Raw genomic sequence first — 26,866 nt, 5'->3', positions numbered from 1 at the left:
GTGCCAGAGAAAGACCTCGTGAGGGCTTCAGTATGCAGAAAACTGTCTTGACTCCTCCTTCACTTCACCAAAGCAGTTTCTCCTCAGTCTTCCCTGGTTCAGTAAATGGCATCCCAATCTATCCAACATCAAGAGTGAAAACTAAGAGTCAGTCATTCAACTATAACATTTATTGAGCCCTTACACTATGCCTGATACTGATCCAGGTGCTGGGTGCTGACAAGTCCTACCTGCTCTACTCCAGAAACATCCCAAACCAGTCCTCTTCTCTCCAAATCCATTTCTGTATCTGTAATTTGGAGCATGTTGGCCATTTAAAATTGAGAAATTGTTACCCTTTCAGTTTTAGCTAAGACATTCATCTTCTCTTGCCCTTGGACATTGGTATTCTTGGTTCTTGGACTTGTGAACTTGGAACTGTACTTTCACTGTCAGCACTCCCTTCCAACCCCCCAACCCAATTTTCAGGCCTTTGAACTTGGACTGAATTACACCATGTGCTTTCCTAGTTCTCCAGCTTGCAAATGGAAGATCATGGGACTTCTTGGCTTCCATAAACATGTGAGTCAATTGTTATAATAATAAATCTTCTCTTATATATAACCTATTGATTCTTTTTCTCTGGAAAACCCTGACTAATACAATGGCCAAGTACACTGTCTGAAGCTATGCCCGATAGGAGGATTTCCTCTTGTTTCTGTCTTTCAGGGTGCTGTAAGTTGAATTGAATTGTGTCTCCCAAATGACATACTGAAGTCCTAACGCTGGTACCTGTGAACGTGACCTTCTTTAGAAATAGGGTCTTTGCAGATATCACTAAGATGAGCTCATACTGGACTAGAGTATGCCCCAATTCCATTGACAAGTGTTCTTTTGAGAAGAAAGAGATTGGAAGCAAACATATAGGGAAGAAGTCCATATGAAAACACAGACAGAGATAGGAGTTATGCTGCTACAAGTCAAAAAAGCCCCAAGAAATGCCAGCAACCACCAGAAGCTAGAAAAGGCAAGAAAGATTTTTTCTAGAGCCTTCAGAGGGAGCATGGCCCTGAACACACCTTAATTCTGGACTTCTAGGCTCTAGAACTGTGAGAGAATAAATTTCTATTGTTGTAAGCTACCCAGATCGTGGTACTCTGTTATGGCAGCCCTAGGAAAATTTTTTTAAAAATTTGTTTGAGTATAGTCAGCACACAATGTTACATTAGTTTTAGGTGTATGACATAGTGATTCAACAAGTTTATACATTATGCTACGTTCACCTCAAGTGTAGCTACCGTCTGTCACCATAGAACACTATTACAATATCATTGACTATATTTCCTATGCTGTGCCTTTCTTCCCCATGACTTACTCATGCCATAGCTGGAAGCCTGTACCTCCCATTCTCCTTTACCCATTCTGCACCCCTTGCAGCAACCATCGTTTGTTCTCAGTGTTTATGGGTCTGTTTCTGCTTTTTGTCTGTTTGTTTATTCATTTGTTTTTTAAATTCCACATATAAAGGAAGTCATATGGTATTTGTCTTTCTCTGCCTGACTTATTTCTCTTAGCATAATACCCACTAGATCCGTCTATGTTGTTGTGAATGGAAAGATCTCACTTTTTTATTACTGAGTAATATCCCATTGTATGTATATACCACATCTTCCTTATCCATTTGCCTGTTGATGGACACTTGGGTTGCTTCCATATCTTGGCTATTGTAAATAATGCTGCCAGAAACATATAGGTGCATATATCTTTTCAAATTAGTGTTGCCAAATTGAGACAAAGCACGAAGGCTTGGTACCCCCTTGTTGTTCCACTATCACAATACCCAGTAGTGAAATTATTGGATCATATGGTATTTCTATTTTTAATTTTTTGAGGATCCGCACTGTTTTCCACAGTGGCTGCACCAATTTTGCATTCCTACTAACAGTGCATAAGGAAGGGTTCCTTTTTCTCCACATCCTCACCAACACTTGTTATTTCTTGTGTTTTCGATTTTAGGCATTCTGACAAGTGTAAGCTGATATTTCGTTGTGGTTTTGATTTGCATTTCCCTGATGATTAGGGATGTTGAGCCTGTTTCCAAGTGTCTATTGGCCATCTGTGTGTCTTCTTTGAAAACATGTGCATTCAGGTCCTCTCCTCATTTTTAAATTGGTTTGTTTGTTTGTTTTTGGTGTTAAGTTATATAAGATCTTTATATATTTTGGATATTAACTCCTTATCATATGTCATTTGCAAATATCTTTTCCTATTCATTAGGTTGCCTTTCCATTTTGTTAATGGTTTCCTTTTCTGTCCCCTGCTTAATTGAAGCCTTTTCTCTAGTGTGGCAGAGTTGGCAGGCTTAGAGTTCAACCTTCTCTGAACCTTCACTACCCTTATAATTATGTTCTTAGACTGATCTTAGCTTTTTCTTACCTTTTAGCAAGTGATCCAGACCAAAGTTTGCACTTAGAGCTTACTTCTTAGGACTGTTTCTAGTAGCTAACATTTTTGGTTGAGTTTCCTGGAAACAGAACTGAGATCAAGATTTGTATGTAGAATGTGTATTGGGAAGTTTCTTCAGGAATAACACCTTTAAGGAAGTACAGGAAGCAGAACTGGAGGGAGACAAAAATTCCACTGTGGTGAATTATAGCAGATGATCCTTCGTGGATCTCTGAAGCTGAGACAGCTCTTCAGAGTTATCCACAAATTGATGCAAGGGGAACAGTCTTCATCCTTTGCATTAACTAAATATTGGATGTAGGCTTCCCTGAGGTAGTGATTGTAACCTTGGACAAGGTGGGTCCCTTTGATAGAAGCAATTCCAGGGGAGAGATGTGGCTATGAGATATCAGTCACTAATACTTCCAGTAGCAAAAAAAAAAAAAATGAGTGCTTTTCTGATTAGGCATCTGAAGAGTGCATTTTAGCGGCCAGTACAATACATAATGCGTTTCTGCATTTATCTGTTTATTTTAAGACAATCATTAGAATATAAACTCCAAGAGAACAGGAACCTCATTTGTCTCATACATTGCTATATCCCCAGAATTTAGAACAGCCTGGCTTAGTATTTACTCAACAAGTATTTGTTGACTAAATGATTGAACTAAATGAGTAATTAAAGCATATTTATAGGTGCCACATTTTGTAAACTGACAATCACTTGGCACATCACAGGGAATACAAAAAAATGAAAATGTAAATATCAAAGCATCATAAAGCACTTCTTTACTCTCACATTTGAGTACAAATCTTTAATGTGACTTTTTTTTTTTTTTTTTTTTACTTTTCTGAAATTGAAACCACTTCTAATGTATTAAATGGATTGATAAATGACACGGGCAATGTACTTATTTTTAGCCATGACCATATACTTTGATATGGATTCTTAATGTTCTTAATGAATTGTCTTGGCTATAACTGTTGTTAAAGAATATTAAGAGAGAGATTATAATTGGATCAGCTCTTATAGTTGGATTGATTCATGAAGACAAATTTGGTTTTGCACCGATATCTCATTAATATTCATTCTCAATTGCCTTCCAGCAGATATATGCTTTTGATTTTAAACATAGATTTTTAAACATTTTTATGATACTATGAACATATAGAATCTTCTAAAACATTTTTTCTAACCATATTCTATTAAATATTGGCATTCTTCCATATGGAATGAGAAAAAAAAGTCCAAAATGCTATCTTGTCCGCTCTTTAAATATTTCTAATGCAAAATGTCACAAAAACTCAACAGTAGTAAACATTTATTTTCCTTTATTTTAACAACTACCATGTGTGAGTTCAGGTTTACAACTGAAAAAGAATGACTAATTATGAAGAGCAAATATCAGGAATGGCAGCCATGAGGAGTTCTGTGGACCTGCTCCCCAACAACAAGCATAATTGATAAGAATTATTTTTTAAGATTTTATTTATTTATTTGAGAGAGAGAGAGTGGGATGAGGGGCAGAGGGAGAGGGAGAGAGAGAATTTCAAGCAGACTCCATGGTGGGCTGCGGAGCCTGACACAGGGCTCTATCTCATGACCCTAAGATTATGACCCTGAGGTCATGACCCTGGGATCATGACCTGAGCTGAAACCAAGAGTCAGACACTTAACTGAGTGATCCTCCCAAGTGCCCCCTGGTAAGAATTATTTTTATAGAAATCAAGTCTCTGGGACTTGTGCTAAGGGCATGCAGCAAATGAAACATTTATTCGAGAAAATCTACTAAAACTTGGTAAGAAGAGCAAGGCTCCGTGGCACTTGATCCATGGCTCATTCCTTACTCCCAGCCCCAGCACAGCTTGACTGGAACTGCACCCACATGAGTATGGCCAAGAAGATGAGAATCCCTCTTTCCTGAACTCTTTGTCAAAGGATACAGTATTTCACATGGAGACACACACTGCTCGCATTTCTCATACCCTTCCACTCTGAGTTGCAGAGGCTAAAGTCCTTCTGAGTGTGACTGAGAGGTCAGGAGTGCCCTTCTTCACCCAGTCTTCACTCCCAGAGGGTCTCTACCCAGGTATGACAGGCTATGAATCCTGGAGCCCTGATCACTTTCACCCCAGCTCACTACTGGGGTGGCAGTTCCACGCTGGGAGAGGCCAACTAAGAAGACCAGAGGCTACTTCTCCTGCCCGGTGCCCAGAGTATCGGCTCAGAGATGCTCCCCACCCACCGACCTCGGGGAGAGGCAATGCATAAGAACAGACATCTGTAAAAGCTTTCCCCAAAGGAACTGATTTTATTTGAAACAGAGAGTGGGTGATTTTAAGCCCTAGGATGCTCTCAAAAAACAACGGAGATTTTGGTGGTAAGCAATTAAGAGGAAGTTGGTACATCTACGAAAGCAACAACCTGAGGCAGAGGCCAGCTAGTTTACCAGACAGAACCAGCAAAACAGTTAAGAAGAGCCCTCCTGCGGCCAGAATAAATCTCAAAAGTTGTCCTCCAAAAGTATTCCTGAAAAGGGGCCCAAGTTCAATTAGATTAGACTGCAGATTGTCTTATGCCCCCAAGGCATTATCAAAAACAATAGAGCAATCAGTCAGCAATTAATGGAGCCTAAGAGCTTGGTGTGATGCCAAGGGAGGCAGACAGCTTACAGAGAAGTCAGAGAAACAGACCATCAGAGGCTCTGCTGTGACAGCTGCCATCCCAGAGTGACCGTGGGCATGCCCAGAGCTGTTCTCTCTGAGGAGCAAGTCTGAGGGTTCACAATGCAAGGGAAATAGACTTCACTAAAATTATCTATCCAAATCATTAAACAAATATACAAGTAAACAATAACGACGACAAAAGCAAGCTGCTGAGGGGGGGAGGGTAATCAGTTTCAAGTGTTGCTACAAATGTCACTTAAAATGTCTAGTTTCAAGAAAAAAAAATGTGAGACATGCAAAAAACCAGGGAAGTGTGACCCATACAAGGGAAGAAAGAGCAGGCACCAGAGACTGCCTGTGACCCAAGACAGGAAGCTGAACCCACATGAAAAAACAGAGCACTGGTAAAGGTAATTATGTAATTTTAAAAGACAATATAAAAGCATTTTCTTTTCCTATCTTCTCCCAGCTGATTGCAAAGCAATTGTGAAAGAATATGTGTACATAATTATATTGTTGAACCTGTAACACTTAGAAATGCAATATATTTGCCAATAACAGCACAAAGGAAGTGGATAGGAGTACAGCTGTATTGGAGTAAAGAAAAGACACTGGATGGTAACTGAAATCCACACGAACAGGTGAAGAGACCCAGAAATGGTAAATAAGAAGGTTAATATAACAAATTCCACAAGTATATACTTGCTTTTCTTTCTTCTCTCAGCTCTTTTAATAGACTTACAATTTTAGAAAGTAATAATTGTGACAATGCCTTGTTGCATTCAAAACACATATATGTAATAAAAAAGTGGGAAGAGAAAATAGACCCCTATAAGAATAACATTGCTATGTCACACTGCAATTCAACGAGTATAAATCTGTAGATGATTCTGATAAGTTAAGATGTATATGGTAAGCCCTAGTACAACTAGTAAGAAATAACTTAAAAAAAAAAAAAGTGAGGGAGATAGTCAAAGGCAGCCATACGAGGATGGAGGCAGAGACTGGAGTGATAAAGCCACATGACAAGGAATGCCAAGGGTTGCCAACAACCACAGAAGAGGCACGAAAAAGTTCTTCCCTACAGTCTTTACAGGGAGCAACCCCTGCAACTCCTTAATTTTGGACTTCTAGCCTCCCAAACTATAAGAGAAAAACATTTCTGTTGTTTTTAGCCACCCGATTTGTGGTAATTTGTGATGGCAACCCTTGGAAACTAATAAAGGCATCCAGAACTGTTATCGAATATTTTCGGGAATGGGTGTTGGCATTTAGTTTTTCTGAAAACTGAGGAAGCAAAGTCTCAGAAAAACATGCCCATTGTAATGGGTTGAATTGTGTCTTCCCCCTACTTTGTATGCTTAAATCCTAACCACAGACACTTCCGAACATAACCTTATCTGGAAATAGGGTCATTGCAGATGCAGTTAGTTAGGATGAGGTCATACTGGACTAGGGTGGGCCTGGTCCAATCCCATATGACTGGAATCCTTAAAAAGAAAGGGAGGTTTAGACACAGACCTGCACATGGGAAGCACACTATGTACAGATGGAGTTGTGTTGCCACAAGCAAAGCAACTACTAGAAGCCAGGACAGAGACCTAGGACTGATCCTTCCCTAGCACCTTCCAGGGAACACAACACCTTGAGGAGAGACTTTTGCCCCCAGAACTCTAAGACAATACATTCCTGTTGTTAAACCTCAGTGTGAGGACTCTGTTACAGCAGCCCTCGTGAACTAATATGCTCATAATGCTATTTCTGAGTCATAATAACTGTTAATTTTTGGTTTATCACCTTCCAGTTTCACATTGCTAGATCTACAGATCCAGATTTACTTATATATACATATATACATGCAACCTCCATCCAAATATTAGAGGCAGGTTCCAGTTACTAAAATTGTACGAAACTTGAAATAAGGCAGAAAGATTACTGCGTGACCTTCCAAACCCATGTTAGAGGCTATTAAGCTGGTCTGAGTTGTCTGCCGCTCTAAGGGAAGGTAATTTTGACATACTATTTACTACTGATTAAGGCCCAGATTCTACAAAGATGTGTGTTAACTTGGATAAATTGCAAATTACTTTTTTTCTGGTAGAGATTCAAATGATTTTTGTTCTATAGAAAAGATAACCCCCAAAGGTTAGAATTTCCTTGCCCTGTATCTAAATTAGCAATCTTATTTCAGCTTTTTTTCTTTTGATAACTCTTTCAGTCTCTCAAATTCTCCTTTAAAACAGGTTTACCATCCTGCTGATTCTCTCATTAATGAGTTCAAAAAATCTTTGACACCTGTACACTGTATATTAGTATGAGAGTCATGATTTTAATTTTTTGAAAATTATACTTTGACATCTCTCAGATGAGTAGTTCCCAAACTTTCAGAGTTCATGAAGAGGAAAAATTAGTAAAATAAACTGAAGTTGGATGACAGAGCTAGAGTTACCAATTGTCATTTTCCAAGTGTAGCTGAGGCACAGGGTGCAGAGCACCTGGCTCCGGGTCCCAAACAGACCACGTCTGGCCACTCGCCACTGACAAAATCCAAAGGCAGAGAAATGATTGGTGGTGAAACACAGAATGAGTTCATTTCAGTGAGACCAACACTGGGAAGACAGTGAACTAATGTCTCAAAGACTGTCTCCAAAGTGCTGGAAATACATACAGGTTTATAAAATGAGAATGAGAATGTGGGACCAAGTTCCGTGGGCATGTGCAGATGGGCAGTAAAGGTCAGGTTGATCATTGTCTTGGGGTGAGTCATGCAGGGTCTTGTTGGTATTATGGCAATCCTTATTGCTTGAGGCAGTAGTTTTTGTTCCCCTCATGGGATGCTTTGCCTGCAGGGTCTTTTGCCTGAGTTAAGAGAAAAACTGGAAAGAACTTAATCGATTAGAAAGTTTAAGGTCAAAAAAAAAAAAGGAAAAAGAAAAGAAAAGAAAAAGTTTGAGGTCAAAATGGAAGTAGTAGAAGTCGTACTTCACAAGTAATGTCAGTTTGAAGATCATAAACACAGGAAAATATCATCTCTTCATACTTCTGTTTCATAAAATCAAAAGAATGGATGGAATCAAATGTAGTATAAACTATGTAACATTATGAAAAATTTACTCCGTTCTGCTTATTTTTTAAATTATACAACATATTGCTGAAGATAAGCACAATTGAGGGAGCTCTGCCTACAGATGACTGGTTTCCCTCCTGTTTGTGTAGTTTCTTTGATTCATTCATTTAAGGTCTTCCCTGAAGGATCTCTATGTCCTAACAGGAACCTATTCTGTGACAAAAGTGAACCAATTATATCCCAAATCACCATTTTCTATGTGCAAACATGGTCCCTGACATTGGGGAAAAGACATTCTAGTGGGGGAGATACACTGAATAATCTCCTCAATAAATATCTAATTAAAATTGTGCTAAATATTCTGAGGAAAGAGCATAAGTTCATAGTGTACCTTGAACTGCTTATATACCAATCATTTCTCAGTGAAAACTCCTGCCCTGATAGAAGGGCCTAGCAAATTATTCTCACAGCTGCTTCTCCCAACATAGGAAAGCCACTTTCCTCTCCTTAAGAGTTAAATATGTGACTGTGCTTGGAGGTAGCAGATCATCGGTAATAACAGACTTAGACTTGTAGAGCAACCTGGCCTTACCAGGAACCCTCAGAAAGAGCAGAGACCTTCTACCTCTCCCTTATGTCCTTCATCCCTAGAAGAAAGAGGCTGGGCACTGAAAGATCCCTTCTAGATAAAATAAATTAAACAGAATTCAGTTCATAGTTAGTCTTTTAAATTAGAGACACAAAAATGCTTTGTTGTAGGTGATAATCGTGTTATATTGTTAATTGGCCCTAATTACCTCAGCAGCTCCACAGATTCAGGCTGTAGGGCTGCAAAGCTGTCCTACAAGGCGGGGAGAAGGGCATTATCATGTGTAAATATCCCTTATTATAAACTTTCTGAAGATACATTTAACTCTATTGAGTAAGCGTGGGCAATTTGGGCTTCAGGAGACTTTGTAAATACAAAGAAAGGAGCCACTAGCAAGCCCATTGCTTTATGCTGTTACATCCTATGTCATCGAAGTTGATGGGGAAGACAAGCAAGCAAAACTCAGAAAAATTTAAGACAAAGGGACTCTTGCTTTAACAAAGATGTGGATGAATCCTAGAAGAGAAATACAACATCAGGTGTTTGAACTGGGAATCTGAGACTATGAAATTGGTTGAGGAACATAGAGTGACAGACTCCCAGAAAGCACAGCTTGCAGCATATGCACGCTGAAAAGTGGTTGGTGGATTTCTCTTTGTCATGTAGGTGGGGAACACCCCTATGTGGCTCCATGTCAAGGTAATTCAGCAAAACAGAACTTTGTAGATTTGGCAGAGGAGTAGGAAGATGAATAATCTTCTCATTCTTCTACCATCCCCAAGATTTCCCTGCATTCCACTGTAGTGTTCACAGCTAAAGGATGAGCCAGAAGGGTGAGGATTACTGAAGGTGAGGATGAAAGTCTTTCATAAACTCGTAAGGAAACTTAAGGAATAATTATTCAGTTTATAGAAAACCAGTCAGATAAGATACTCCAAGGACAAAAGGCCCATTTTGCAACGCAGGATAAGAACAAGGAACTTCAATGAAAAGTTTAGTAGTGTCAGTGGTCTACTGGGGAGTACCAGAGCAGCCCATTGAGCAACCAAGACTAAGTTTATTAGACTTACAGGAATGAGGGAGAATACCAATTTAAAATATATTGATGGCTTCTCAAAATGAGGAAATTATGGAAGAGGGTTCACAGGGTCTTAGAGCCAATGAGGTTGGGAAATGGCAAGCTGAGTCCTGAAGGGTGGGTAACTTGTTGAGATTGGACAGAGCATATGATATAATTGCTTTGGATTGATGTGCCCAGCAAGATGCGGGTTTGGAAGAGAGGCTTGATTACAAATTGCTAGTTTCAATAAGTAAGTTGTTAAGTTGGCTCACAGGTTTATTTTCTTGGGAGCAAGTAATTCCTGGAGCAAGCAGGTAGTTATTTTTGTTCTACCCTGGTGTAGTTTAACACAGAGACAGGAAAGCATGCCTGGTCCTGGTATTGTTTAATGTAAGGACTGCAAAGTATGTTGCTTTCACTTCTCAGGATTCCAGCCTAAGCCACATGATAGACCATTATTATCTGGGGACATGATCAGTAGAGATCTACGTCACTGTTTGATGTGTTGTGGTCCTGTGAAGAGTTTCTGAGAGTAGTCATTACAACCTATATTAGGAACAGATTTTCTTGTTCATGTTGTTGGAAGATTATGTTTGGATCATTTGATGGAACAAAACTGTATGGAAGAATTTAAGACTCTGGAGAGTACACATTTGAGAATTGCAACATGGACAATTACTAAGAGCAAGATTATGATACGAGCTTGTAATCACTTCTAAGGCAGGAGCCAAAAGTGAACAAATTAAATCAAGAGAATTGGTACCATTCCTAATCTGAAAAGGCCACACAAATAGATATGGGGCTATGAGCCAAATTACATAATTTTATGACTTTTATGTTTGCCTCCCAGGTAATTTTAGTCATAGTAAAGATCCAGGAGAGGTCTATAGTAATACAACCACATTTATTTCCCTAAGTTTGAGGGCAGCGCATATTCTACCTTGTAAGGCCTCTATTTTGTACCACCCCTGCATTCTCTATACCACTCGCTACTACTCAGGCCTCCTGTCAAGTGTGAAATGAAGAATTCAGTCTAAAATATTCCATCAGCGGTTATTTTTTAAATGTAAACTGAAGATCAGAATTTTTTTTTTCCTTTTTGAATTAAATTATCTGAATGTCTATGTTTCTTAGAAGGGAAATTAATGAGTCAAAATGGACCCAGGGTGAGATGAAGAACTATCCTGAAGGCAGTCATCAGTTTACTGATATTATAGATCCCTGTCCAATTTACAGGTTTCAGATTACAGGCAATAGTCTTTTGTGCTTCAAATACTCATATGTGGATTTCAAATAGAATTGGCCTGGCACCAGGCAATGGAATTTGTGCCAGGCCTATTCTATTTGACATCCATATATGAGTATTTCCACTGAAAGCAGATCATTGGATGGCTTCTAACAACTAGTATTGGATTTGAAGCACAAAAGACTATTGACTGCAATCCGTAAATTGGACAGGGATGAGGGTTTAGCTTAACTAATGCACCTTTCTTGCAAGGTCTGTAAAAGTGAGGCAATCTCTCAATATATACCCTATCTGTTCCCTAGCTTTTTCTATACTTTATTTCTGTGAAAGCTTGATTGCAAAGGCTAACTCCTCTGTGCATTTTTTTTTTCTATAGCAAAAAAGAAAACCCCTTTCTAGGTTTGGCATAGTAGAGACTTTATTTAGGCTTTTGTCTGGTCTATTGTGTTTTTTCCGTCTAAATAAGTTACTTGGTAGATGAGACCAATTGACAAGCATTATAACAAAGAATTTGTTTTGTCTGAATTGTAACAAGGAAATGGTACCAGATGAACCTGGGTAGCACCCAAAGTAAAATGAGTACAAACCCAACAGTCAATTTGATTGTATGCTTTAACCAAATCACAATCAAACTATAGGCAGGTATTGGAATCATGCCAAGAAGTATGTAAGTATGTAAAAAAAAAGTAAGTTAAGTATAGAAACTTTACAGGTATCATGGTTACGAAATAATAAGTGTCGGGGTGCCTGAGTGGCTCAGTCATTAAGCATCTGCCTTTGGCTCAGGTCATAATCCTGTGGTCCTGGGATCGAGCCCCACACTGGGCTCCCTGCTCAGTGGGAAGCCTGCTTTTCCCTCTCCCACTCCCCCTGCTTGTGTTCCCACTCTCGCTTGTCTCTCTCTGTCAAATAAATAAAATCTTTTAAAAAAATTTTAAAAAAAGAAATAATAAGTGTCTGTTAACAACCAGGAATCTTAAACCAGAAAAGAGGAAAGAAAATATCTAGGGAAAGATAGAACAAAATAATGCAAATTAAGGGGTGGAAATCAGTGATTCTGTTCATCTGGATCTAGTTCATAGGTCTTAAATGGAAGCTGTCTGGGGTGCCTAGGTGGTTCAGTTGGTGAAGTATCTGACTCGGGTCATGATCGCAGGATCCTGGGATCAAGTCCTGAGTGGGGCTCCCTGCTCAGCGGGGAGTCTGCTTGTCTCCCTCTCCCTTTACCCCTCCCCTACTCACAGGTGGTCTCTCTCTCTCACACTCTCTTTCAAATAAATAAATATATCTAAAAAAAAAAAAAATGGAAGCTGTCTATTTTCCACAGTTGTCCTCTTGTTTTGAAGGTCTTTTTTAGAAACTATCTCCACCCTCAAAAATCATGTACTTCTGGATGATTCCTGAGGATCCTCAGCTTGAAGCCTGGCTGGGATAGTTTCTCAGTGTTTCAGGGATGAATTACATCTCTTTAGTTGAAAGGTGTAGATCTAAGGGTACACTCTTATAGCTTTTCTCTTGTATTATTTATTAATAGAATAATTTGTCATATTTATTAATATTTTCTCTTATTAAGCCTCAAGGACAGTTTTTCTTTTCTTTCTTTTTTTATTAAGATTTTATTTATTTATTTGTCAGAGAGAGAGAGAGAGCACAAACAGGGGGAGGAGCAGAAGGAGAGGGAGAAGCAGGCTCCCCACTGAGCAAGGAGTCCAATGCAGGTCTCAATCCCAAGACCCCGGGATTGTCACCTGAGCGGGAGGCAGATGCTTAACTGACTGAGGTGCCCCAAGGACAGTTTTTCTATGATGTTTCTTCTAAAGGCCAAATCTCTTGGAGAATTAGCAGAATGGAAGAAAGTAAAATTCTCTTTTGAGGTGGAAAACAACAATTTACTCTGGGAGTAGGGACATACTATGAACACTGAGGACACTGATAAAACTCCAGGGCCATAAAGTGATTTGTGCCATAAAGTGTATTATGACTATCCCTGATTAACATAGGTATTAAAATTGAGTAACCTAGAAATCAAATATTTTTAGACAATCATACCAGTCTGTATACATGAACATTAGTGTGTTTTCTTTAATATAAAAATGTACTCAGTTATCAAAATATTTTGTTATACTTAATATAATTAATCTAGTTTCAGAAAATATTTTGAAAATACATAATAATAAGTAAAAATGATTGTTAATATTATATTTTCTCAAAAATAAGAAACTTTTTGTTAAAACAAATGAGAAATAGGCCCCAAATTCAGAAAAGTATCTTAGTGGTATAAAGGAACCTTTGTTACTGAGCAAAGAGTGGCTAAAAAATTCACAAATTTGGTGAGGGAAAATAAATTGACATCCCAAATCTCAGCAAATTCTAAACAAGATAAACTTAAGAAAAATCTTCCAAACACATTGCAATCAAGCTTCTGAAAATCAAATATTAAAAACAAAGAAAACTCCTGAAAACAGCCTTTGGAAAGTGCCAACAATTTAAGTGACTGAATATTTTTCATCATAAATCAGGAGGTCAGAAGATAGAGGAACATATTTCAGGTGCTGAAAAAAAAGAACTATCAACCCAAAGTTCTATAGCCAGTGAAAATATCCTTCAGGAATGAAAGCAAATAAACACATTCTCAAGTGAAGGAAATTGAAGAGAATTTATTGCCATAAGACCCTGCCTTTTAAAACATCCTCAAAGTTTCTTTAGGTAGAAGGGACATAACAGAGTGAGATTTGGAATTTTTCAAATTAAGGAAGAGAAACTGAAATAAAAAATATCTGGGTGTATTAGTTTCCTAGGACAGCTGTAACAAATTATTACAAACTTGGTGGCTTAAAATAACAGAAATTTATTCCCTCACAGAAGTACAAAGTCAAGGTATTGACAGGACTACACAGTCTCCAGAGACTCTAGGGGAGAATCCTTTCTTGCCTCTCACAGCTTCTGTTGGCTGTAGGTACTTCGTACTTGCCTTTACTGCATCCCTTCAGGAACTGCCTCCATGGTCACATGATCTTTTCTTCATGTTTGTATCCTCTCTTCTGTATCTTCTATGGACACTTGTCATTGTATTTAGGGTCCACTTGGGTAACCTAGGATGATATCTTCTTGAGATCCTTAACTTAGTTATATCTGCAAGAACTCTTTTTCTAAATAAGGTCACAATGACCTCTTAAGTGCTTTAAAACATATATGGCTTTTGAAATGAAAAATTACAATATTGCGACATAGGGTTTTCTATGCATTTCTTTCTTCATGTTAGATGTAATATATATCACAAATGCAACATGTTAGTGGAAAAAGTGATGCACGAGTTGTAATATTTATTTTTATATTTGTCCGAAGTGGTAAAATATTTACTCTAAGCTTATATTTTAAGTTAATGAATTATGAAAAGTTAGGCGTGTATTTTGTAATCCCTAGAGCAACCACTCAAAAGAAAAATATGAGGAGGTATAGTTAAAAAGCCAATAATTAAAATGGTTTACTATGAAGTACTCAATTAATACAAAAGAAGAGAGAAAAGGGGAAAGAGGAACAAAAGCCAAAGTGACTGATGAACAACTAATAATAATATGTTAAAACTATATCCAAGCATATTAATCATTACATTAAATGTTAAAGTTTTTTTTTAATTAAAAACAAAAACAGGGATTGTCAGATTGGCTGTAAAAACAAGACCTGACTATGTGCTGTCTGCAAAAAAAATCACTTGAAATATGATGATATAGATACATTAAAAGCAAAAGCCTGAAAAATGATGTACCATGTGAACACTAATGAAAAATTTTAAAAAAAAGCTGGAGTAGATATATTAATATCAGACAAAATAGACTTCAGGACATGGAAAATTACCTGGAATAAAGAGGGACTTTACACAATGATAAAAGGCTCAATTTGCCAATGAGACATTATAATTTTAAATGTGTATGCATTTAACACGAGAGCTTAAAAAGCTCAGGTTAACATGATGCAAATCCTGATAGAACTGAAAGGGGACATAGATAAGTCCACAATTACACTTATAGACACTAACATTCCCTTCTCAGTAATTATATATAAGGTAGGAGGAAAATTATCAAGGATATAGAAGGCTTCAATAATACTTTTAACCAATTTAATATTCTGAATATTCTGAAATACACAATAGTAGTTAAAAATAATTATTAGTAACTTATGTTTTAATTGTCATTTATAGAACACTGTATTCAACAACAGAGTACACATTTTTTCAAGTGCACATGGAATATTCATCAAGATAGCTTATGTTTTTTTTTTTAAGATTTTATTTATTTATTTGAGAGAGAACGAGAGAGAAAGAGATTGAGAGAATGAGTGGAGGGAGGAGTAGAGGGAGAAGCAGACTCCCTGTGAAGCAGGGAGCCTGACATGGGACTCCGTTCCAGGACCCTGGGATCATGACCTGAGCCTAAGGCAGATGTTTGACTGACTGAGCCACCCAGGCACCCACAATAGCCCATGTCTGAGTCACAAAAAAACTTATTAAATTAAGACAAACAAAATAATACAAACTATATTCTCTGACTGTAGAAGAAATAAAATAGAAATCAACAACAGAAAGTTACCTAGAAGGTCCCTAAATATTTATAAATTAAATAATATAGTTCTATCAAAAATGTGGATCAAAGAGGAAGTTTCAAGGAAAATAAAAAAAATGTTTTGAAGAAAATGAAAATAGAGCATATTAAAATTTGTGGGATGCAGTTAAAGCAATCCTTAGAGGAAAATTTATAGCACTCAGTGCTGATATTGGTCTCAAACCAATAAGGTAAGTTTTCACATTAATAAACTAGAGAATCACTGCAAACTACATCTAAAGCAAGCAGAAGTAATGAAATAATAGAGATAGGAAAAGAGATCAATGAAATTGAAAATAAAAAAAAAAAACAAAACAGTAAAGGAAAACCAATAAATACCAAAGGATATTTCCTTGAAAAGATAAATAAATCAATATATCTTTAGTAAGACTGATGAAGAACAAAAGAGAGAAGGCACAAAATACCAATAATAGTAATGAGAGAAATCACTGAAGTCTCACAGACATTAAAAGGACAGATTACTATGAACAACTTTATGTACATAAATTTGACAGGTTAGATGAAATGGACTGCTTTCTTGAAAGACACAAACAAGGAGAAATAGAGAGGCTGAAGAGTCCTAAGTTTATTGAAGAAATTGAATTAATTATTAAAAATAGTCCAAAAAAAAAAATTCCAAAAAAGAAAACCCCAGGCCCAGATCATTGGCAAATTATACCAAACATTTTTTGGAAACAATAACACCAATTTTGTACAATCTCTTCCACAAAAAAGAAGGACACTTCCCAATTCATTTTATGTAGCCAACATTACCGATACCCAAGTCGGACAAAGACGGTACATGAAAGGAGAACTAGAGACCATCTCTCATAAACACACATGTGAAATCCTCAACGGAAAGGAGCAAATTGAATCCAACATATTATATATTAAAAAAATACATCATGACCAAATGGAGTTTATTTGGGGGATGCAAGGCAGGTTCACCATTCAAAAATCAATCAGTGTAATTCTCTGTACCAACAAACTTAAGAAAAACCACATGATCATATCAACAGACGCAGAGAAGTCATTTGATGAAATTCAGTGTCCATTTCTGATAAAATCTCCTCACAAACTAGAAGGAGGATAGAACGTTTGGAACACAATAATGGACATTTAATAGACAAATTAAAACAACCTAGAACTAACATCCTAGCTTGTGGTAATGCAAAAGTTCCAGAAAAGTTTGGCAGTTTCTTACAAAGCTTTCTCCTAGGTACTTACTCTAGATAAAATGTTCACACAAAAGACTGGATGTGAATGTTTATAATAGTATTATTCATAATTGCCCAAAGCAAGAAACAAACTAAATGTTCTCCAATGAATGAACAGATAAACCAGGCAATTTTTTTCAGCTATAAAAGGAAATTAACTACTGATTCACATAACAATGTGGTTATATCTCAAATGTACTATACTAAGCTAACGAAGTCAATATTGAGAGGTTAAATTTATGTGACATTCTGGAAAAAGCAAAACTTACAGGGACAGTGGAGCAGCCGTTACCAGGCTTATGTGTTAGGGGAGTGTGACTACCTCCTGGGCAGTACAAGGGAATTTGGGGGAGTTTTGAAATCATTCTATATCCTGTTTTTGTGGAGCTTATGAGAATCTGTATATGTGTTAAAACTCGTAGACCTGTGCTCAGAAAAGCAAATTTTACTCATGTAAACTAAAGGCTAGTGTAGAGATTATATGTATTTATTAGGAATTAAGTATTTATAATATACTTATATTTATAAATATATATTTTAATATACTTATTTATATATTTATAAATACAATTAATTTATGTAGGTATATAAATAGATAAATATGTAAACAAAGCAAACCATATTTATTGTCTCTATACATACATGATTTCTCCATAGTCAATTTTATTAATTACCACTTTCAACTAAATTAACCAACTTTTGTTTTTAGCCATAATAGAAAAGTGGATTAGAAACCAAGATCAGTATAGCTAATTTTTGTGAACATATATTTTATTTTACTTAGATACATTTTAAGATAATAAACTAAAATATATTTAATATCATTTATAGACATTTGCACATCTCCTTAATCTGTAGTCATTCTCTTTCTAAAAGTAAAAAACAAGGGAAATTAAAAACTACATTCAATGACCAAAGCATTATATTTTTCTTGTTGAAATGTCCTGACGTTACTCAGGTATGCAAAGATTATTTATTGAATAACACAATTTAACATTAGTCTAAAATTGTTGAGTGAGTAAAGGTCTAGAAAGAACAATTTAAATCAGAACAATGCTATGATTTGTAGCATTAGAAAAGTTCGCAAAATTAAACCCTTAAAAAAATCTGTCAATTCCATTTCACTTATCAGAAATATATTTATACTTTTCAAAATTTTAAGTGATTTCTAGAAAAAAATTATACCTTCCAAGACCCATGGAACTAATGGAGGAAATTTTAAAAGTAGAAATCATTACAAATTAAACCCAGATACTGTACTAATTAAAATATTATGCAAACATTAATTTTTACATGGTAACAAAACCGGGGAGAAGACATGGAGGTGTTCTTAAGCTAAAATTAAATCACTCTAATTTGTTCAACGGCTCATCTATTTATCAGGCATATTTTAAGACTCTTCAATTAATTCCAAAAGCTCTGAGTGCCTAGCTTTTGTTCTTATCTGGACTCTAAGATGATCAACCAAATTCACAGTTAAACCTTTTTTTGGAGTTACTGTTTTAGCTGCTGGGGAAAACATATAAAGAAGCACAGCTAACATTTCTTTTTCTTTTTGAAATTCTTGACTATCTGAAGTAGTTACTTCTAGAATGTGTAAATTAGTACAAAACAATTTTTTGTCATCAGTTAACCTCCAAAGTTTCCCAAGAGTAGAGAAAAAGAGAGGGAAAGAAAGGAAAAAGAAGAAAAAAAAGTAGCTGGCTTCAGACAAATATACAATTATCATTGTGAAAAGCTAATTATCTCCCCCTCTGCAAGGAGGGAGTAGGCTTATATTGGGAAAAACCCATCTTCACACGTGGGCACTTTTGTGCTTGCATACACATGCACGCACACACATATAGTCAGGCAAGGAGCGAGAGAGAGAGGGAGAGAGATTGAGAGAGACTTAACCAGTCTAAGTGATAACTCAGGCCCTTGACAAGTCTATGGAATGTACAATTTAAAATGCTGAAACTTTTTAATCTCTGAAGTACGAAAACAAAAAGAAGGATTTCTCCTTTGTTATCAAAGTGAACTCTCTTTTAGAATGACAAGACAGACCATCTGCATGAAAGTTTCTTCCCTTTTACTTTGAATGCACCCTCAAATGAATAATCTTATTCTTGTCGAAATTTCCCCAAAGTGTCCACTAAGTATCAGTGATAGCATTATGCCAGTTACAGAGAAATGCACGTGGGATAAAACTGGAAGCAAGAAGGCATCTGGCTATGTGGGAAATCAATGGAAAAGATCCCATTAGAATTGCAGTGATTCCTAGAAACGGTACTTGTGCAAACCTCCCATCTCTAGAAACTGGCTGAAGATTATTTGTCAGCTGGAGTCCAGTGAACCCTCTGTCTTGGGGCAGACAAAACCAAATGAAACAGTTTTCAAGGATACGAAGACAAAACAGGAAGATTCCAAGATGTTGAAACGATGACGCAGGTCAAAGAGTGTCCACAGATTTTGATCTGGTAAGAACTTCTTGACTGTTAGTCCTTAGAGATGCCTTAAGGACATGCTAGCAGGCCTTCGTCAGTCCTCCTGCTGTAACATTTGCATTACAGACTTAAACAGAAAGTGACAAGAATAGACAGGAGGCAAACAAATTCTTACCATCATGGGTAAAAATTTTCAATGGGCAAGAGCCAATCCATGATTGTATCTGGACTACTGCTCAAACCTTCTGATAAATGATCAAATAATATTTTTTTTATAGAAGGTAGAATTAATGACAGACTAACGGTTTCACCTGGTATAAAGACATTATGGAATTCATGGTTCTCAGTTTATCCGGGGCTGGGGTTGCTGAAAATTTCTCACTCATAATGAAGATGATAATTTTTACTTATTAGTAAATTAACTTTTTACTTAATTAGTCTACTGAATAGTTTGAGGTTTGCTTTCACTAAAAGCAAATTCTGGGGCATAAGAATGCCATTTATGGAATACCTTAAAAGTGGTGACAAACTTGTGGTGATTTATATATATACACATATATAAATTAGATTTTGTACCAACCTTTAAGGGTTTTTGTTCTAGGCAAAAACATATTCCTTCAAAATAAAAAGAGGGCATCCTTGTATTGTTCCTGTCTTTAGGAAATGTGTGTTCCAATGTTTAAAATTGTGTTTACATCTAGTTTATGATAAATGTTTTTAAAAAATCCCATTGTGGAAATGGTTTTCAATTCCCGTTTTCTATGATTTTTTTTTTCAGGAGTATGGTAGAATTTTATGAAGTGTCTCCTCTGTATCTATTGATATGATCACATGATTTTCTGCTTTAATAAATGTCTTAATATTGAACTGCTCTTCTCTTACTGATATGTAACACACTTGCTTTTATACTTCTTCATTACCTTCTGGAATACTTTTATATAACACTGTAGGATTTTGGCATCTGTATTCATAGATGCTATTTCAAGTTTCAATAGGCTAAGCTTAACTGCAGCTTGGAATTAGTTATAGGAGCAAATAGGAAATCCTCAATTCAGAAATGTTTGAGGGAGAGGTGCCTGGGTGGCTCAGTTGGTTAAGCAACTCTTGGTTTCGGCTCAGGTAATGAGCTCAGCATCATGGGACTGAGCTCTGTGTCAGGCTCTGTGCTCAGTGTAGTCTGCTTGAGATGCTCTCTCTGCCTCTCCCTCTGCCCCCTCCCTACTCACATGCACTTTCTCTCTCTAAAAATAAATAAACAAAGTCTTTTAAAAAAAGAAATGTTTGATGGAGACTTTCTCTAAAATCACCTCGTCCTCTTGCTTTATTGGATGAAAATCTTTGTTCTTTTCATACTTGTTTGATGCATTTGACATCTCCACAAAGTATATACTGAATGTCTCCATCCAGTAACTCAGTGAAGTGCTCTGACGAGGGCAATTGCTACGGTGAGCAGTACAGTTGTGACTCCTACGTTCTGTCTGTGTGGGTCCAAGGATCTATTCAGATTTCCTACCTCCTCTTGAGTCAGTTTGGTAATTTTTGTTTTCTACTGTATGATATGTTTAATCTAAATTTTCAAATTTATTGTCATATTGAATGTGGTCTCTTAAAAAATGAATTCTTTATCATTTCTCCTTATCTTTCTAACAGTTTATGTTTTTATTTTTTCTCTTCTTATTTCTTAATCAGGAAGTGGCATATAAAACCAGATCTAAAAAGATGCCTTATTATAATGATCACTAATGCTTACATAGTACTTCTAATCTGTTCTGGTTTTCTTACTTTATGTAACCCTCCAAAGCCCGAGGAGGCAGATCTAAACTGAAAGCCCATGCTTGTATAAAGACCCTATATGTGGGGCGCCTGGGTAGCTCAGTCAGTTGGGCGTCTGCCTTTGGCTCAGGTCATGATCCCGTGGTCCTGGGATCAAGTCCCGCATCGGGCTCCCTGCTCAGTGAGAAGCCTGCTTCACCCTCTCCCTCTGTTTGCTGCTCTCCCTGCTTGTGCTCTCTATCTCCCTCTCTCTCTCTGACAAATAAGTAAATAAATAAAATCTTTAAAAAAAAAATAAAGACCCTATACCAATTTTCTGTAGGTGACATAGAAAAGATATATACTTTTTAAAAAGAAATACCTCTTGCTATCTGTTTTCTTTGGGAGAAAATGTTTATTTGTTAAATGACTAGAGTGAATATTCTGAAAGTTCTTACAAGAAGAAGGCAGAAAAAGTAGATACAGTGGAATTGTAACCATTATAGAATCTGCTTGGGTGGGCATGAATCGGAAAGTAATATATTTAAATATTTCTCCCAGGGAAGAGGTCCTAGAATTTAATTTGTGTAGGTACAAAAGGCAGAACTTAAACTAAGGAAAATTTACCAGGAATTAGATATTGAATAAGTATGAGGAAGAACTTTCTAATAATTTAGCTTCTATCTGTGAGTGGGAGGACCTGTCTCACAATGTAATGAATTTCCTACTCAGATCTGGTGACCATGTAATATTTTGAGAGTGAAATGGGGTACTGATAATTATAGTTGCATAATTCTTGAAATAAGTGTTTATTAATTGATAAGTTGGTTTTATTTTATTGGCAAATTTATATAATAAAAACTTTTAAAAACTAATAAAATTCTTAATAAACAAGGTATGTCTATATAGTAAAGCAAATGACAAAAGATTGCATACTAAAATTATATAAGCTGCATTTTTTGTCTCATTTGAATACTTTTTTAAACTTATTTTTTTGGGTACTTATTTCAATACTTTAATCAGTAACATACAGGTTAATCTTTGCCTTCATTTCTCTTGCATATTTCATGTATATTATCCCTACAATTCCCCTATTTCTTGAAGAGTCCACTGAGTGGCAGACTGACAGCTTCAGATATCCTGCGGTCTGGGGTGAGGACCATGAGAATTGCCATACCAGTTGCACCCCACTGGCTGGACTGCCACGAAGCCAGCAGGGCAGCAAGCAACAAGATGGTGTGCGTGTTAAAAAAAAAAAAAAAAAAAAAAGATGGTGTGCGCATGCATTTCCTCTCATTATCTAGTGTCCTGCATGTTCTCCTCAGGGGACTGGTGTTAGTTGCTCCCCTCCTAGAAAGGTTTGGGCATCTATCAGATTTAACCATGGGCTAAAGTAGGAACTCTGTTCACTGCACGCAATCTTCAGCTGAGTAAAAGCTGAAGCTGGAAACGTGAAAGCTCACCAGATGTATTGTAACATTTTTAATGCAATTATTACTAATGATACTGGGTTAACCTAGGACAAATGCTGACCTGAGCAGGCCAACAATACGCTAAGATGTACGAAGGGACTATCCTTCTCACGCTAGCCGTGATGATCTGAGACATGCAAAGTTGTTTTCTCTCTTATTTAGGCCTAAATTCTACACAGGCCAAAGGAATTAAAAATCACAATTCATGGGGGTGTTTTAAGTATGTCTAAAATGTGGTGAGGCTAGGGGCGCCTGGGTAGCGCAGTCGTTAAGTGTCTGCCTTCGGCTCAGGGCATGATCCTGGCGTTCCGGAATCAAGTCCCACATTGGGCTCCTTGGCTGGGAGCCTGCTTCTTCCTCTCCCTCTCCCCTGCTGTGTTTCCTCTCTCACTGGCTGTCTCTCTGTCACATAAATAAATAAAATCTTTAAAAAAAAAATGTGGTGAGGCTAGAGTGCTGTTTGGTGCATTACTTCTCACAAGTTTCCCTCCAGCCCTGTTGGAGACTGGGAGATGCTGGAGACTTCCTCCAAGAAAGGAATAGTAGCTGGCTGCTACTAGGGGTGGAGCTGAGTCATCTGTATTTGAACCTGGGCTCACTACCTACTGGCCTTGAGTAAGTCCCCGTGTCCCACTCTGTGTCTCATTTTCTCCTCTGTAAATTGGAGATAACAACAGTAACTATGTCATAAGGTTGCCATGAGGATTAAATGACCTAACGTTTGTAAAATAGTATTTGCTATGGAATTGTTAAATAAAATAAAATGGGCTTCTAGAGCCATGTGGGAGAGAAAAGGAAAGGTATTTTGTTATACTGTATTCTGTTCTTCACACTGACGGTTGAGTTTCTCTTCTTCACTCTCTACAAGGAAAGAATTGCCCTTGGTCCTAAAATAAGAATCCTATAGGATATGATGGCAAAGGCACAGTGACGTGGTCGCTGCTACTTACAAAGGGCTCTTAATGCAAGACTGTCTTGCTTGTGATTAGAAACTTAATTAAAGGCTTTTAGGTCCTTGCACTCTGGTTAGGAGATATCCTTAAGATTCTGAAATCTGGAGCTATCCAAAACACTTTCTGCAAAGAGCATCAGCCGCAGACAGTAAGTAGCAGCTCCAGGGAAGAAAATTAGAATGAGCTGAAAATCTCTTTGGACTCCCATCATAGTTACAAGAGAGGACAAAATGTAAGTGCCATAAACAGGACCATGACTCATCATATGGCCCCTGAAATCATGGTCATGAAAACCAAAACGCTGTACATGAGAAATCATACAGCAGCTTTAATATACTGTTAGATTATACTATTCTTCTGGTTTTAGATTTAACTGCCTATCATTCCATGTTTATGCTAACCCCACACCACTGTAGGGAATTCAGGGTTTTTTTTTTTTTTTCCATTCTAGAATAAAATGTTCTTTAACTGAAAAACTGTTCAGATGAATCACAGCCTAAGAAGTGCATGTGGGCAGTTTATAATAAAATAAAAGCATTACCTTTGCTAAAGCATCAGAATACTTTTTTAAGCAGGATGCACTTTGTATTCAATGATAATTACTATGTTTTTAAAAAACAGCAGTTGAAAAAAAGCTGTACTACTTATTACTGACCCGCTGACTCACCTGAATTTTAGTGCCTCTCGATGATGCCAGAATGACTTCTTTCGAAGGTAACATCCCAAATTTAGCCACAGATGAGGGTAATCTGGCCATGGCATTCACACTTCCCTGCTACCAACCCTGTCTGTTGTCACGTAGTTAGGCGGTGTCAGTTCCAATTATTATTCTTCAGATACCGTGATGAAAGAAGTTTGGGATTATGTGTAAACAGGTAGCTCTTGTCACTCTCAAATCAAAGGGTCCAGCTCAAAGCAGGAACCCATGGAGCAGACTGGGCTCCATTAAGACTTGCTGAAAAGCTCTCTGCAGAGCTAGGCTATGCAAGTGTTAGTTGCTAAGGAATAAAGAGCTGATCAGCCACACTGGAACTTGGAAGCACTTCCTCGCCCAGGTCACGCATTTCCATCTGTCCAAATCCTAAAATTCTTCATCACAGAAGTCTGAGAGTAAAAGGAAGAACATGATTAATGAAACTCTTCCTCTTTAATTTCAGTGCTTCCTCATATACACATAAGTTTAGGTGACAAAGAACAATCTGTTAGGCCAGGAACAAAGTTCTTTGGAGTGGGGGTTTTATGTATAAGGAGAAGGGTCAGGGCACCTGAGTGGCTCAGTTGGTTAAGCATCTGCCTTTGGCTCAGGTCATGATCCCAGGGTCCTGGGATGGAGTCCTGCATCGGGCTCCATAATTGGTATGTGGTCCTTTGGGGTGGGGGGTGGAGTTTGCTGATCTCTGGATTAATTCATGTTTTTATAAAACTTTCTTAAAGACCTCAGGGGTTTTCTTTATGGTCGCTTGGCTAGCCCCTGGGGAAGAGAGGAGAGTAATGTAGGTACAGCTGGGCTATGATCCATTCAGTAGTTTTATGCTCTGTGCTGCCTTCTTACTTACAAAGTGGCTTCTTACTTCCTTTGTGTTTCCCTAAACTCTAGAGATAAGTCTAATTTTGCAGTCATGTGTTTAAATGTTTATCTTCCTATTTGTTATTGATTAACTTGAGAGTAAGTCTCCTCCTTGACTTAATTTTTTATTCTCAAAATGTAATACAATAGTTGGTATAATACTAAGACTTTTAAGGAATTTAATTAAATTGGCAGAATTTCCCAGCATCCCAAATCTTCAGAAGCCTTGTATGATGGATGCAGAGAAAAGAAGCTGAGAATGCATTCTCCCTCACAGCAGTTTAAATTATTAAAAAAATAATTTAACATGAACTCTAAACCTAGGGTTATATGGAAGAAGAACAGGAATTGAAAGTTTCTGATGTGTCTTGATCATAGAGCTCAAAATCAGTAACTAGAAAGTATATTTAACAAAAATGAAGATTTTGTTTTTACTCTTCTAGCTTTTAATTTTTCTTTTATGGTATATGCTAGGAATTCCTGGTCATTGAAATGATTGAGGGAATGGGATTTTATAGTTAACTTAATAATCTGGCTAATTACTGTATAGTAATAGGTTTCTAATTTTGAGGGGGGGGAATGATTAAATAAACAGTCATAAAACCATCTGGACAAATTTTAAACTTGCTTTAATGACTCAGAAGGCATTTCAGGATCTTGAAGTAACACAATTATAATGAACATAAATAGTAGGTGGTCAAATACTTATTGATTTTCATTCTGCACTTCAAAGAAGGCGGTCTAAGAAATTGGGCTGAAAATATGCTGACCCTGTGGTATATTTCGAAAATTGCTTCAAAAGTTCCTGATATCAGCTTGTTTACTTGTCATTTATATTTTTCACATAAAATTAAATTGCAGTAAAAAAAAAACTTCAGTTATTTGAGTTTTTTACCTTTTGCATTGTAGATAAAGGAAGGTTTTAGTTTTATAGTTCTTAAGTATCTTGAGAGTTGGTAGGCTTCTAAAATACTTTTCCTTTCAGTTTTGATGCCAGTAATAAATATTAGTTTATACCCATCTTAACCATCAGAAAGAAGTATCCTACTATCAGCCTTCTTCCAAAACTGGTTTTCTGTCTCAATGTCCAAAGTGATGATTGTTATGGACCTGGATGGAGAGAGATGAGTTTAAATCCTGACTCAGCCACTTATTTGTGTGATGATGGTCAAGTTATCTCTTTATGTTTCAATTTCCTCATTGGTAGAAAAGGATACTTAAATAACAAGGTTATGTAAAGATTAATAAGTTAATGAATATAAACCCTTTAGCTTGTAAATTTCTGGCACTTAGCTGAAAATGGTAACTATTTGTGCTTCTTAGAGTTCAGATTTTAAAAAATTATTTACTTTTTAATATTTAAAATAGACATACAATAAAATTTGTCATTTGGTTTTGGCATATAGTTCCACGAGCAGTAACATATGTATACATTCACATAACCATCATCACAATTGGGATGCAGAACAATCCCACCCCCCATCCCTCATGGTGTCCATTTGAAGTCACACTCTTTCCCTATCCCCATAACCTAGAACAACCACTGATCTATTTCCTATCACTATGGTTTTCCCTTTCTAGAAGTCATATCAATGGAATCATACAACATAACCTTTTAAGACTGGCTTCTTCATCTAGCATGATGCATTTGGGATTCATCCAGGTTTTTGTATGTGGCAATAGTTTGTTCCTTTTACTGTCGAATAGTATTCCATCATATGGATGTATCATAGTATGTTTATGCATTCACTCATTGAAGGACATTTGGGTTCATTCCAGTTTGGGGCAATTTTTTTTTTTTTTTTTTTTTTTTTTTTTTTTTTTTTTT

The 26,866-nt window shown here is 36.9% G+C and overlaps 1 long non-coding RNA gene across 1 annotated transcript; it reads right to left on the bottom strand.

Moving 5' to 3' along the window:
- LOC103677349 lies at positions 1–26,365 on the bottom strand. Its single transcript, XR_572384.2, has 3 exons — positions 25,934–26,365; positions 24,139–24,575; positions 1–118 (listed from the first exon to the last, which is right to left on the bottom strand). It is a non-coding gene; the product is annotated as an uncharacterized LOC103677349 (long non-coding RNA).
- Between the last annotated feature and the right edge of the window lie 501 nt (positions 26,366–26,866).

Source organism: Ursus maritimus, unplaced genomic scaffold (assembly GCF_017311325.1).
Source record: "Ursus maritimus isolate PB19 unplaced genomic scaffold, ASM1731132v1 scaffold_4, whole genome shotgun sequence".
In the NCBI taxonomy this organism is placed as follows: domain Eukaryota; kingdom Metazoa; phylum Chordata; class Mammalia; order Carnivora; family Ursidae; genus Ursus; species Ursus maritimus.
Note: the sequence above shows the minus strand (reverse complement) of the source record. Positions and strands in the feature narration are given on the sequence as shown.